The following is a 14,379-nucleotide window of genomic DNA, read 5'->3' on the forward strand; positions in this document are numbered from 1 at the left end:
ACCTCTTGTCCTTTTGTGGATCTCCCAGAGACCTCTTGTCCTCTGGCAGTAGGGGCCACAGCTGAAGTACCACGTAGCCTCTGAAAAGGACACAGCTCTTTGTTTGTTTGGTTCTCTGTAATCCTTTCCTGGAGGGAAGCGGCTGGCCTGCCTGGGGGTCTGTGGGCATGTGCATCTGCTCCCCGTGTCACAAACAAACGAGAGACAGCGAAGGGGTAGAACAAATTAGCGGTACGGTGTTAAAGTGTGCCTAAGAACATGGGGGAAAAGTGAGGCTCTGATCAGTAACTGAACCCATTGAGGGGGTGTTCAGCCTTTGATGTTTCCCCCCACATCAAATGATGTAGAGCAGAGCTTCATGAGGAGATGAAGGGACTTAGATGAACTGGGTGTAGACAAACTCTGGTGAACTGGACAAACTGTCTCACATACCTACATTGTAATTATCTGTTCCTTTTTGCATGAGGGAAGTAGGACAAGTCAGGCAAAATCATGAAAGATGAACTAGACTTTTGATTGACAGCTTACTATGTTAAGTTAATGGCTTTTCCACCATTGGTGCCACATAAAATGGGAAGTGTTCTTTCTAAGACCGGAATCTTTGAACTAATAGGATAAAGACTTATTCAAAAGGAGTAGTTCACTACTTTTCAACTGTATGTTGAGAGGGTTCTCTAAAAGTAGGCCATGGACCATGAGAAAATGTAATCCTTAAATCAGTTCCTTAGTCAGCCAGCCAGCATTACAATTACACAAGTCATTTAACCAAAACTTACCAAGAGTGATTAACAGGAGTGAGTACATACTGTACCTTTTCATACTTTCACATTATTTCAAAGTCTATTGAAATTATGTTAGCATGTTAAGGAAAATAATGTCCAAATTCAACACAAATCGACTCCATATTTCATCCGCTTTACTTAAAAGGTCATTTTGTCATTTTGTCCCAACCAGCAATCCCATGATTGTTGGCTAACAGGGGCTATACAGTTAGCTGAAGCAGGTAATTAGTGAAACAGATGAAAGTTTCTCCTGTTCCATAGCATACTTGAAGAAGAGGACCGATTTAACATTACGTTAAATTACTAGTCCTTTAAAAATCACACATGGCATGTACTCAATTAAATACTGTAAAGGAATTACTATGCCCCTAGTAACCAACTACATTTATAGTCCAGTGTCCCAGATCAGAATCCACACTGTCCAAACAAGTAGGGCACCTGCAGTACAGAGGGACAAAGCAATTATTACAGGAGCATCAGACAAGGACGCTTGCAGAGTCATCTCACCTAAATGAAGCAGTAATGAACGAAACAAAGAGGAATCAAGTGGAGGGAGAGAGTACAGTGCATGTCATATAGAAAGAGATCAAGATGGAGAGGCCGACAGACACAGACATCAAGACCAAGACAAACAGGCAGAGAGAGAAACAGAGATGAGGACACAGACATACACAGTGCGCTAGCCTAGCAGGTCTTCATCATGCTGTTTTGCCCCACCCAAACATGGGTCTCCTCTGCATTGTTCCAGCTCGGTGACGCAGGCCTGGAGACTGACTGGCCACCGCCCTTCCACTGTCTGCCACGCAGTTCCACCACTACACTGAAACACCGCTGCTGTTGAGGAGGTGCATGTGACTGTCTGTCGACAGCCATCTCCCTCGCTTGTCGTTCGGCTACAGACCAGAATAACCACACACGGCAGCCTAGCGGTTACAGTGACGGGACAATAAACCAAACGTAACTAGTTCAGATCCTTGAGCCAACTGAAATGTAGGATTTTTTTTGTTTGTTTTACAAATCCTGTTGTGCCCTTGAGCAAGGCATTTCACCCAAATTGCTCCAAGGTCGCCATAGATAATGTAAGACCCTGGCAGTGACCCCAGGATGTCTGAGGATGTCACAGGGAGAGTTCAAAATACTGAAACTAACCAATCACGTTGCATTATGATTTTTTATTACATAATTGAGTGCCACAGAGACTGTTGAGTACTGTTCAGACAAGTCCTGGAGAAAACAAGTGACATAAGCACTTATTCCAAACTGTGATTCATCACTAATGAAAATTTCACTAGCATTAAATAACGTTACCACCCTTGTCAGTCAGTGAACAGACTTTACCACAAAACACTAGGAAATGTGAAATTATCGGTTGCCTTCAAAAACCAAACAACATGGTGCTAATTTAAAAAAGGGGGAGGACTTGACTGCTGATTGCCCTCAACGCTCTTTATGAGAAGAGTGTGAGGCAGTTTGCCTCAGTGAAGTGCTGTGCTGGACTAGAACTGTCAATCCCACAAACAACTCAATCCATCAGCAGCGGAGTAAGAGCAACGATGCTAACGTCAGCATTTGACACTAAACTGACTGACTCAAGACCAAACTGACCATCTACAATCAACTCCTCAGCAATAAGTTCTGTGTAGACAGTCAATCACAAAATCCATCTTGATTTCCCATTACCACCTCTTCAGTGGTCTATCCAATCACACTGAATGGCTAGACTAACGTTTTGTCATAACTTCAGTTTAGAGAGCGTGCGTTGCAGTCAATGGTAGATTTAGGAATCCAGGACTGTGATTGTGCCTCACAATGGCCATTAAGCACTATTGACTCTCGCCACATCCTCCGAGTCTCCTCCTGCCATTGTTCCTGTGTGTTTTGGGGATTTGGCTTTAAGCAACGCTAATCCGCCGACTCACGGTCTGAACAGAATCAAAGGAAACCTTTCTGAGTGGCTAAACATAAACAACAGGAGTTGATATGGCTGGATATAGATTCCTGGTTCTAACAAATCAGCGTGCCAAAACTAGGTTGTTTGTATATGATGTCTGAATGCCAAAGCGCTGTCTAGTGTTAAATCCCCTGGGTATAAACAGAACAGCAGGACAGACTAATCTATGGTACCCTGTCTCTGAGGTAGAGCTTCTACACCAGTGTTTTGTCACCACAGGTATTTGTTTCAAGGAATGTTCTTGCTCCTAGAAAGCCCACTGACATTTCCGTTATCTTTGTTATTGCTCTCCCACTATTGACATTTCAGTCATTTAGCAGACCCATTTATTCAGAGAGGGAGTTCTAGTAGTGAGGGCATACATTCAATCCCTTACTGTCTCCGGCCTGTTCCCTCACCCTCCCATTCAGTCTCTCCCTTACTCTTTTTGAACTTTAACCACAAGACAGAGAGCAGCCAGGGGTGTTGCCAGGGCCAGCGTCCACTGCCCTCCTATCCAGCTGCTGCCTTATGCCACAGAGGGGTTACATAGCAAGACAGGCCAGCCAGGCAAACATGAGTGTTTCTCTGGGTCAAAATGTCGGTATCTCCTTACGGAGAGCGAAACAGTCCAATAATATGACAGAAGGGATGGAATGTCTGACAATACATCTCCAGTAAAATAATTTATTTACCTTAAAACAGAATACTCCTGTCATGTTGAACAGAAGTAGATGAATAAAGAAATAGCAACATATGTTGATTCCCTGGAGATTCACTGAAGGCCCAGCTTTGAGACAACAAAGAAACAAAGCGCCCCACTCAGAATCAGGCCACATTGAAAATCAAACAAAATGCTGATGTTCCAGTAACAATGGGCACCAGTGACACACGGCCCTTTGAAGAACGTTTTCACAACAGGAATATGAAGCTAATATCATCGGACAGCTACAATAGGACACCATCTTATTCATTTACTTCCCTTTCATACATTCCTTTAATTTTGCTTTGTTAAATGCACCGTGGACTAACTCTGACAAAAGCAATTTCAGTGAAAATACCTACACTTTATATTCAATAAACAACTTAGGCTGACTATTTAGGCTGAACTGATTTTGTGATGGTAAATCCAGTTCTGGTGCAATTATGTTGGGTCAATTTAGACAGAAACTGCCATAACCAAAAAGTAAATTCACTGAAAATGCTTATAAGGTCAAAAGCACAGATAGAGTGGTGACTGAGGCCAAACTGTCCCGTTGTGACATAATCTGGTCAACTGGTGGGACTTGTCACAAGTAGACGCCCAGTAGCACAAAGCGTACACGCCTGCCCTGGGGGGCCCGCCTCTCACCAGAACACAAACTTTACTGGGTTATCTTTCAACATGGCGGGTCGAACGTGACAACGACACTCACCATTGTAGATTCTCTATGTCCCTTGGCCACGCTTGGATGAAGACCGGTCTATTTAAACCCTTCCCACCCATTGTGCTCGGCCTATAAATACACCTCTGTATGGGCTGCTTTTAGCTCTGGTTTCTGTTTAAGCCTACGGTATGGGAGGAACTGACCTCTTCCTGATATTGTTTTACAGGCCATAACTTGAGTTTTGCAACATGCAAGACCACAAGAGCTGACTGCAAAATCGTCAGAGATGTAGTGGCGACGGGGGCGGTGGGTGACTGAGGCATCCATAAAAACGTTCACATTCCCTGCAGAATACCAAGCTACCGTGTACACAGTGAAGGCATGGGTATGACCAAGCATCATTGGGAAAACAACACATCCTATTGGATGTTTTTGATTGAAAAACAGCAGTGGATTGGCTGACCGAATCTATTGGTCGGGCTGTAACGTGGCACATGGTCTGCGATTGTAGCCGTTGAACAGGAGAGTTGTCTGCTACAGTGAGGTAAGCCACTCCGGTTGCTCCACTGTGCACACCTGTCTGTCTAGCTGATCAGCCTTGCAGTTGGGCAGCAGCTGCCTGAGACAGGAAGGACAACAGAATGTCTATGTGCTAACATTGGCATGTGTATCTGAATTTGGAGGGGATGTCATCAAATCATTTAATTTAACAGATACATTGGCAATGCAAATACCGCCATTGCATCAATATCCCTATCATTTCACAATGCTATCTAATATTCGCCTCTAATAGGAAAGCAATGCATCATGGCACATGACTACAGAGCTTTCGCTAGCCAATGTGGGTAGATTAAATAATGAAACCTCTAATTCTCCAGGTGATACATATTCTTTTTAAACCAGGCATTTGTTCTCAGACTTAAATTTGGCTTACAATTTCACCAATATGGAAGTAGTCACACCATCTGTGGTTGGTAAATAGTCGACGGATGGGGGTGGAGAAATGTAACCTCCTTCAACTCATGGACACAAATATTAAAGCAATGCCTAACCATCGAAGACAAACATGATCACAAAACCATGTTCGAAAGTACACAATTATGTTGACAAACAGGCTAAAAAAGCTTGTTGGATTCTGATGGGGTATGACAGTTGAAATTAGCTCATAAGGAATTTAAGATGTATTCTTCAAGAATCAGTGGCTATAAATAATTTATTTATAAGTCCCAAAATTTGAAGAAATTAAGGATCCCAGCATTAAACGCACTCTGTGCCTCGGGTGATCTGTCAAACCAATGCTTCAGTTATTTTCTCCAAGGCTTTTCCTTTGCTTGCTTACGCAATCACCTGCATACAATTTTAATGACATACTGCAAACTTTTTGAATCAGTTCCTGTCCAACTAACGGCGTGAGGTTTTCAACTGTGCTTTGTGAGTCATTAACCCAAGAACTCCATAAATCTGTAAATGGATATCATTGAATATACTTTCTTCTGGACATATCACCTCTTCACGCCCTAATGACTTTAGACCATGCTGAGAGGAATGACATTACTGTTGTATTTCATGATGATTGCCCAAGGCTGATGGCAACTCGTGACATGGGTTGTGAGAGGACTGTTGCTTAATGAAGGGGAGTTGAAGGAATGGTCATATGTGTTCCCCCAATATGATACATTTACACAGCACTGTGGAGTCAGACTGAGTCATGGGTTGAGGGACCACATTACCTGTAGAGATGTAGGCCAAGTCTGATGCTCTTCTGCAGTCATGTGGAGCTCTTGGCTTGTTTTTTTGTGCCTAAACAAGCCGGGTTCAGCTTCAATCAGGCTAGCATTAACAGATGTTAAACTAAACCATTATTTTAAGTATGGACATGCGTCCAAGATAATGTAATGATGCTACCGTAAACAATACACTACAGATAAACTGTACATAATAAATATAGTGTGGCTCTATCAGTGCGGTTTCTCAAACGCCTACGAAGCAATAATCAAGGATCCCTACATCAAATCAATACCCAACCTCACAGAACAAGCCCCGCTGACCAATGACAAATATCGCAATGGCTACATGTGTACCACAACGGATGTCAAATATTAATTACCGACTGCTACCCTCCCACCACCAGTCAGGGTACAAAGTAACTAAAGCAAATGCGTGATGCGTCACATTCATTCTTACTTCTCCATCAACAGTGTTTTTTTGTCTACATGTAGCTAGGTCAACAAATATTCTATCATGTTGGAAAATATGATCAATATACCTCGTGTTTAAGTCAGATCAAATACAACGGGGTTCTGGATGTCTCTTCACGACTATTTTGGTGACATCGGTATGGTTTTTCGACCAACAAGCCTGAATAAACCCAGAGTGCTGATGTATCGCGTGGTATTCTCTATGTAATAGGCAACCAAACGTCTCTGTACTGGAATTGAACGGACACGATGGATGTGCCATTCAACGCTATGCTCACAGACAGCAGCTGGAAAAAGCGATTTGACATTCGCTTTGATGTCAATCGCTTTCAGAGGGGGACATGTAGATTTGGCATTTGTGTCCTAAACAAAAATAGCATAATTGTCATAGACTATAAAAATAAAACCTTGTACCTTAAGCGTAAGTAACGTCATCAAACGGGCTTACCTCCACTGTTGCTTGAATCCACTCCTCTCCACGCTCCCGATACAACCTTTATGCGCGCGCTCCGTATGCTTACAAATACTGCATTCAAAAACTCATACTAAATCCCGTTTCACGCATGAACAATGTGACCTAACAGCACCCCTGTTTTGCTTCTTCAACACATCTTACTCAGTTCAGGTTTCATCCACGGTGGCCACGATGATCCACATTTCCTATTTTTTCTCCTCCAGAATATTACGTATTGAAAGCTTCGTGTAACGTCGCTCATAGAGCGCGTGGTATTTTTTTTTCTGTAAATCAAATGACTGGCACGCGCATTGCGCGTTCAATTTTAACGCTTTATTCGGTTGTGGGAGGTAGCTTACTTTTGGTGGGAGGGAGCTGTGGTGGGAATAGGCGTCAACGAGTAAGGAAAATTACTACCTGAACGCGCCTACCGCATCATAATTATTCGAATAATTATTAATAGGCTTTCTGCTTTTGCTGCTTTTAGCCATAGTATCGCAGGAATGCAATATGCCTTCTGATGTTATGCCATATGTCCACCCTAGACCCAGAGCGTTGTTGGCCAGTTTTACCTTTATGAAAACAAAATCATTATTTTAGATTATAAATCTTTCTTATTATATGTATAATCCTTTACATACTCGGAATGAATAAATAACTAAATTGAGCCCTGGTCAAAAAGCAACACACAGTAACACACAGAATAATTAAAACGTAATTAAAACATGAAAAATCAGGTGAAATAAAAAGCATTATATACGTTTAAAAACGTATATAATCTATAATCTTGCTTGAAGTTCCTCTAGAATATGTTTGAAGATGTGCAGAAAACCTAGGAACCCTTTTAACTGATTCCATTCTTGTGTTGGGGACAGTTAGAAAAGTGAGGTTTTGAGATTATAGATGTTAATGTGCATGACACGGTAATGTGAATAAAGTGCTACATATATTGAGAAACCCCAAAATATAGTCTTATTGATATATAAATACTGTCATTTATAGAACACATCCTTTATCATTCTAATTTTGACCACAGGCAGCGGTGACAGCAAAATACGATTGTGAACCACATTAGTGGAGCAATGAAAGTTGTAGAAGCCCTGTGCTAGATTTCTTTATACAAAATCTTAATTTAAACTTTTTGTTGGCTGTCAACATTGTATTTGTTCACATAATGCTTTTTGAATGTTAGTTTTGCAACTGTTAGAATATGTGTTTTTACTACTAGATTTAATGCCAAATGATTAAAGTGGTTGCTGTAAAGGTTTGTCTCATAAATTATTGAAAAACTAATTACATCCCCTGGAATGTTGTCTTTGTATTTTTTCCTTCTTTTCTTTTGACTCTGAGGAATTTTTGCCCCCTCTTCTGTACAGTACTGTTTCAATGGTGTCATGTTTGAGGGCTTACTTGTGTGAATGGCACACTTCAAGTCCTCCACAACTTTTTGATAGGACTGAGATCTGGGCTTTGATTCAGACATTCCATAACCCTCCATTTCTTCTTTTTGAGGCATCCTGTTGTAGCTTTGCTTGTGTGTTTAAGATGATTGTCCTGTTGCAAGATTCATGTTTGGTTCAGCTTCAGCTTTTTGAAAGATGGCCTCACATCACTCTCAAGTGTTCCTTGATGCAATATGGAATTCATGTTTGACTCAGTGATGACCAGTTGGCCAGGGTCAGAGGCAGCAAAGTAACCCAAACCATAATGTCACAGTCTCTGTGCTTTGCATGGAGTCTGGCATTTACTACACTCCTCTCGCTCTGTCTACCCCCTTCTCTGTTTGTGTGCTTTTATTTTTAGCAGATTGGTCGATAAGGTGACCGGATGCACCTGGGTTTGGGACCAACTAGAAGTAAAAAAGCTCCTGGTGCTCAGTCCTGTCCTTGCTCGTCACCATCAAAGAGTCGGGTTGTGACACATTGCAGTTAGACAACTTCCTTGACTCATTTTGGACTTTTCCCAGGTGTTGTCTGACCAATGAAAATTTCTTTATTCTTTTTTTTGAGAGAAGAGGCTTCTTCTTGGTTTGTGCTGTCTCTTTCTGACAGTTTACTCATGCACTTCAACATTGATTGCACTGGTGCACTGGTTACATGACATAAGGCAGAGAGTTTGGATACAGCCCTTGGTCAAATCCCATACCGTATGAGCCATATAGCAAATCCTGAGACTTCTCTTTACTAAAAATCATCAGTTACCAATGTAATAAGAACAGCAAAAAGTAATTATTGTATACTTTCATAGCACTGTTTTCAGCCAATCATAATCCACCACTCGGATGACACAGTTTTTAAACATAAAATTAAAGCATGCGACCCAGAACATTTTACATTCAGAGAACTGTTTTATATTTCAAAGCAGGTTCTCCACTGCTGGTGATGCAGGCCCATCTATGGAGACAACAGCAAGATGACTTACCTCTTCTGCTGCTGCTGAAGGTGAAGTTGGTGAGTTATACCCATAATTTAATTTCTTCTGGTAGAACAGTATTGTATTCTTTTGACAAGAAGGATTGTGGAAATTACTTTAGTTAAGGAAAGGCCTTGATGTTAAAGAAACAGGCCAGGAACAAAAGGGTTGACAGTTTGAATTCCAACCAGAAGGTTACTGGAATCAATAACTCAAGCAGATCTTGAAAACCCTCAAGGAAGCAACTTAATGCCCTGAACTGTTAAGGGTCTGAACTGTGTCTGGTTCCTGCTCCAGCCTTTCCATATATATACATGAGGAGGAGCTTAATTTCCATCTGAAAACATGGAAAGGAATGTATCAAGCCAGGTGCCACTATCAGTTAAATGTGTTTACTTATGCTTACAGGTGAGCTCATCATTTTGTGGTGAATCGTGGGTGTGTGAAGAGTGTTTGAAAATATACATTTCTCATTCAGCCAATATGCAATTACTCATCGGCAGGTAACTGATAATAGGGTTTTAAGCCCAGATGTGTTGAAACGGAGGTGAAATCGTAAATGGAGGTCAAGCCAAGTACAGTATTCCCGTACTCCAAACCCCTATCTTTAAACATTATCAGTTTTCTTGACATGTCCTGTTATTCCAGTGTTAGAGGATTTCATTGTTTTTACTCTCCTTGCTTTTAGTCTGGAACCACAAGGTGCAGTAAAGGAAGGTCCTGCCTGTTCAGGTGGATGAAACAACAACAGATGTACTCTAACAGCTTACAACGATACACTATAGTTCCTAAAACAATACATATCAGCTGCTCAGGGCTGTAATGACCTTGACTATTCTGTTTGAACCAGTATCTGACAAACAAGGCCACTTTTGATGGGTGGTGGGAGTTTTACTTACCCATACATGTCTTGGAGGAAGATTCATCTGATTGGTTGACTCAATGGAGACGGGAGAGCTTACATCCCAACTCTGAAGTCACTCAATATATGTTTGAATTTAAAACGGTTAGGGTAAAGGTTAAATTTCCTCTTGGAGAATTCACAAGTTTGAAATGCAAGTTCAGCCCTCTCCATTAAAGTAACTTATCACATTATAGCAACTTATCACAGAACAGATCTGCCCCCAAGACATGTCTGAGTAATTGAAACGCCAATGTGGCATTCGCTGGTATAAGATTGGCACATGTATGATGTGTACATGTGGAAAGTATGTGTAATGCGCTCATCACCTGTTTTTCTGGGGATTGATTTCCAAGCGCAGGGACATATTTTCCATGGCTTACATTTTGAAAAGGAAATCCTTCCTTTGGCTGGATAAGTTCGAAAACAACTCCTTGACACAGAGGGGCTCCATTCCGTACATTCAAAACCGACTAGCATCACTGTCAAAATTGACAGTTGCTTTACATGAAAAGGCCACATTAGCCAAAGGCAGTAGGTGGGACCTGATAGGGACAAAAGGCACAGAGGCCACAGTCACAAGAGACGAGAAACACAACAGACCTCTCAGGTCCCAGAGAAACCTAGACAGATCAGCATTTTGTCAAGGATGGCCCTGAAATTGCAGTTACTGCATATGTGTACTGTTGATAGTCACAGTAACTCAGGATTTCCCAGATTACTCCTCATACCCAAACTTTTTGGTTTTGGTTTTAGCCATAAACATATTACATTTATTTTTTATTTTACTTTTATTTATAAAGTAAAGTTGAACCCTAAATTAAAACAAAAACATTACAAAAATGAAATAAATGGAAAATCATTCAGCTGACAATAAATGATTATTTATAAGAGATTTAAATGGTCTTATAGACACAAAAACATTTAACTGAAAAAACATCACTCTGAATGTCATTCAAATATTCAAATGCACTTGTAACCAGTCTTGAGAATGTTTGGTAACGCCTCAAAGAGTCAACTTATTATCAAAATATTAATTAAAGGAATCAGGTCTGCTGGTTTGATGGAACATCTTTGAAGCCATTACCTGATCAATGAACATTAATTGTATGAGTAATATTTTGTGAGTTCTGTTATATTTGTTTGCGGTGGGTGGTTCAACAGAGTAGTTACCTGTCTTGCTAGCCACGGTTAACTGAAAGTTAAGTTGATTAGTAGGACATCTTTGGCATCTGAGTTATATATTTTTTTTGTATGATTGTAATTGAAGGGGTATTTCGTAAAATATTTGCATTCGGGATGCCCTTGGTTGGGCTTCCTTGTATTAGCTGATCTCTGGTGTCTCAACATATCAAACAATTTCTTCAAAATACATTGCTTCTGTTTCCAGGCTTTTTTGTCATTTGATGATGTTTTTGTTGCTGATTTATTCTGTGGAAGGGAGGGAGAGAACAGTTTCACCGAAGTCTGTTGGTCATTAGAATATTTCTTCCCACAATTTTTTCATATCCAGTTGTTACTGTGGTCCAACAGGTTCTAGAAGATTGACATGAGAATAATATGTAAAGGCGAGTACTCACAGGCGTCTGCACCAAGCTATTCTGGTTTCTGCCAGAGGGGAAGCTCACTCACCTGATGACAATCGTCGGCTTTGCAGTTGCCAGAGCCAACTGTTGGAGTAAAGACTGACAAGACCAGGAAATTGCTGACGACACCTCCCTTCTTGAGCGAAGCTGGCAAATTTTTATCACTCATGGGGCTTCCCAACTACTCCTACTCTAGCTACACAGTCAAGGCTCGACACTAGTGTGGTGTTTTATATTCAAAATAACAGATTTTCACAACTGTTACCACACATTTCCTGAGTATGTACTACATTTTCCAAAAACTATGAACACACTTCTCCAATCTCACAATATTGACCAAACCCCAGATCTCTCACACATTATCTGTCATATGAATAAAACCTTGACATCAAAAGTCACCCAAAAGCACCAAAAACAATAACAGTACTGAGTACCCACTGCACACTGTTGAGAGGTATTGAAAACACTATTTGAAAAAGAGCTATTCATTAATCAATATCCATAATATGCTCCAGAACTATGCATTTTTCATTCTGCATGAAATGATACACTGTCAATTATGTCTAAAAAATTATGTACAGAAAATATACAAATACTATAATTGTAAAAAAAATTTCTAATTCACCAACACTTTTGCCCATAAGGAAAAAATTATTATTAGAAAGGTATAAGGTTTTTGTAATGAAAATGCCTAAGCATCCTGTATTGGATCTGTAGAGTGTGTGCTAATGCATAGTGATTCAGAGTATAGAAAACATGGAAGTCAGCTCAATAGTCAGATACGTTTACAGTAAATTACCTACTTTGATTAAATAAAAATTCTAACAAGTTATGTAACAGCGTAGCGGTTGAGGTTTAGCTGAACAGTCGTGACAAGCACAGTGCCACGACTTTAATTAGACAGCTTTGTTCTTCTTTCTATTCCTCTTTGTTATTCTTTCTAGACCTTCCTCTTCCTCACTAATGCGGTCATCCATTTTTCAAAAACACAGGTGAGCTTACCTGTGGCCCTTTTTATTCATGCCAACATCCTGATTGCCTGTTGACTAGAAATGCTTGTAAGTGTTAAACCTCAACAACTGTTTGGTCATGACAACATGTTGACAAATGTGTGCAAAGTTTTCTCACATGATTTCATTTCTTAAGTGTTGTGACTCAAATATAATATTTTCCGTTCAGCTCACTCTCTGAAAGTAATTCCATGGAACACGTGACAATAAAGGCCAATTCTATAGGCGGAGGCAACAACCCAAAAATATGCAGACACCAATAAAATAAACAATTTACCCAATGGAAATGGAAAATAAAATTATTCTAACCGTCATGTATGCTACACCTAACTTTCTACTGTAAATTATTTTATATTTTAATATCCTATGTATGATATCCCAATACTTGAGTATATTATGGTATATATACTGCAGTATTGTTATATTTGTGTACATACTCTGCAGTATGCAGTGCAAAGTTTTACAGATGTAAACTGTAGTAATTTTGAAGATATTACTGTAGTATTTATAGTGGTGTTGTTGATTTATGATGGGTGAGGGCTTTCTCCATGAGACAAACACATTTTAAGCTTTATATAGGGAACAATATTCTCAACACTCGGCATGTAGGTTGTTAATAGAATATCAGTTGTTAGCCAATAGAATAGCAGTTGTGTGTAGAATATTCTCCAGTATAACATTCTTATTCCAGTGCCAGAGTCTGGTGTAGTGGTCTATGCTCCAGACCACACATGCCCCTGGTCAATGTTCCTAAAGACCTGCCAAAAAAAAGATTAACTTCAATCAAATTTAAACTGGATTTTTTTTGGTTCAAACAATTCAAATGAAACAATACAGAGATGAGTGAGGAAAACTAACCACTGAACAAAGAAAAAAAAAAAGACAGAAATGTACCTCATTAGCCCTCCCCCAGGACAGATATTTCGCATGTACTCCAAAGTTCTATAGTACACATAAGCGAAGGATACAATATAGTCAAATATTCTACAGTACAGTACCTCAGTTCACCCAAATTAATCCGCAATAAGGACTATAGCTGCAGCCTTTTGTTAGGTAGTGAAATGCATGGCAGAGCAGATCGGTATGAGGGGCTGGCTGTCTGTCATCTGGCCCAGTGCTTCTCAGATTTACTGTCTCTGGATACATGCCACCCCCTGGGAGATGGGGGCCTTTCACGCCGGGTCTCACTATTTCAGGAGCGTGTCCCGGCCATACTGCTGCCACATTAAGGTTTATAGGCCCAATAAAAGCCTCCGCGCTGGCAGCCAACTGTTACAGCACAAGCCTCTTTATCGAGATGCCAAACAATTAAGAGGTCGAAAAAATAAACATTTATACCTAAAATTTGGGACTCAATGAAGATGTGGGAAGGATGTGGCAGTAAGGAATAAAGAGTTATGTCTTGTTAATTATATTAGCAGGAAAGACCAATCAGTAATATTGGCGTTGTTCATTTTAATCCAAGTCATTTAAATGTTAGTTTGATGAATTTAAACTTGCCCATGTAATTGCAATTACAATACACCCGAAGATGTAATCTCAGTCATGTGACAACTGAAATCAGAATGAACATGGCTATATACATTTAAATCGAAATCTTATCACATTCTCTCTGTAAAAATAGCAGTTGCCATCTATTTCCTGGCGCCTATCCAATCTCAGACCAGCAGAACAATGTGAGGATATAATTATTTGTGGTAATCTCAAGGTCAGCCTACAGAGCTTTGACAACTAGTTTA

General features: G+C 40.2%; 1 protein-coding gene and 1 long non-coding RNA gene across 2 annotated transcripts in view; one reads left to right on the forward strand and one right to left on the reverse strand.

The window, feature by feature from the left end:
- The window catches only part of myo9ab (myosin IXAb), a 122,829-nt gene extending 115,808 nt beyond the window's left edge, over positions 1-7,021 (reverse strand). Inside the window, exon 1 of the mRNA XM_010883943.5 lies at positions 6,726-7,021. The gene's annotated coding sequence lies outside the window, so the exon portion shown is untranslated. The remainder of the gene's footprint in view (positions 1-6,725) is intronic.
- LOC109614684 lies at positions 4,391-12,901 on the forward strand. Its single transcript, XR_002195618.2, has 3 exons — positions 4,391-4,623; positions 9,093-9,181; positions 11,578-12,901. It is a non-coding gene; the product is annotated as an uncharacterized LOC109614684 (long non-coding RNA).
- Positions 12,902-14,379: the final 1,478 nt, after the last annotated feature.

This window comes from Esox lucius, chromosome 19, assembly GCF_011004845.1.
Source record: "Esox lucius isolate fEsoLuc1 chromosome 19, fEsoLuc1.pri, whole genome shotgun sequence".
NCBI classification, from domain to species: domain Eukaryota; kingdom Metazoa; phylum Chordata; class Actinopteri; order Esociformes; family Esocidae; genus Esox; species Esox lucius.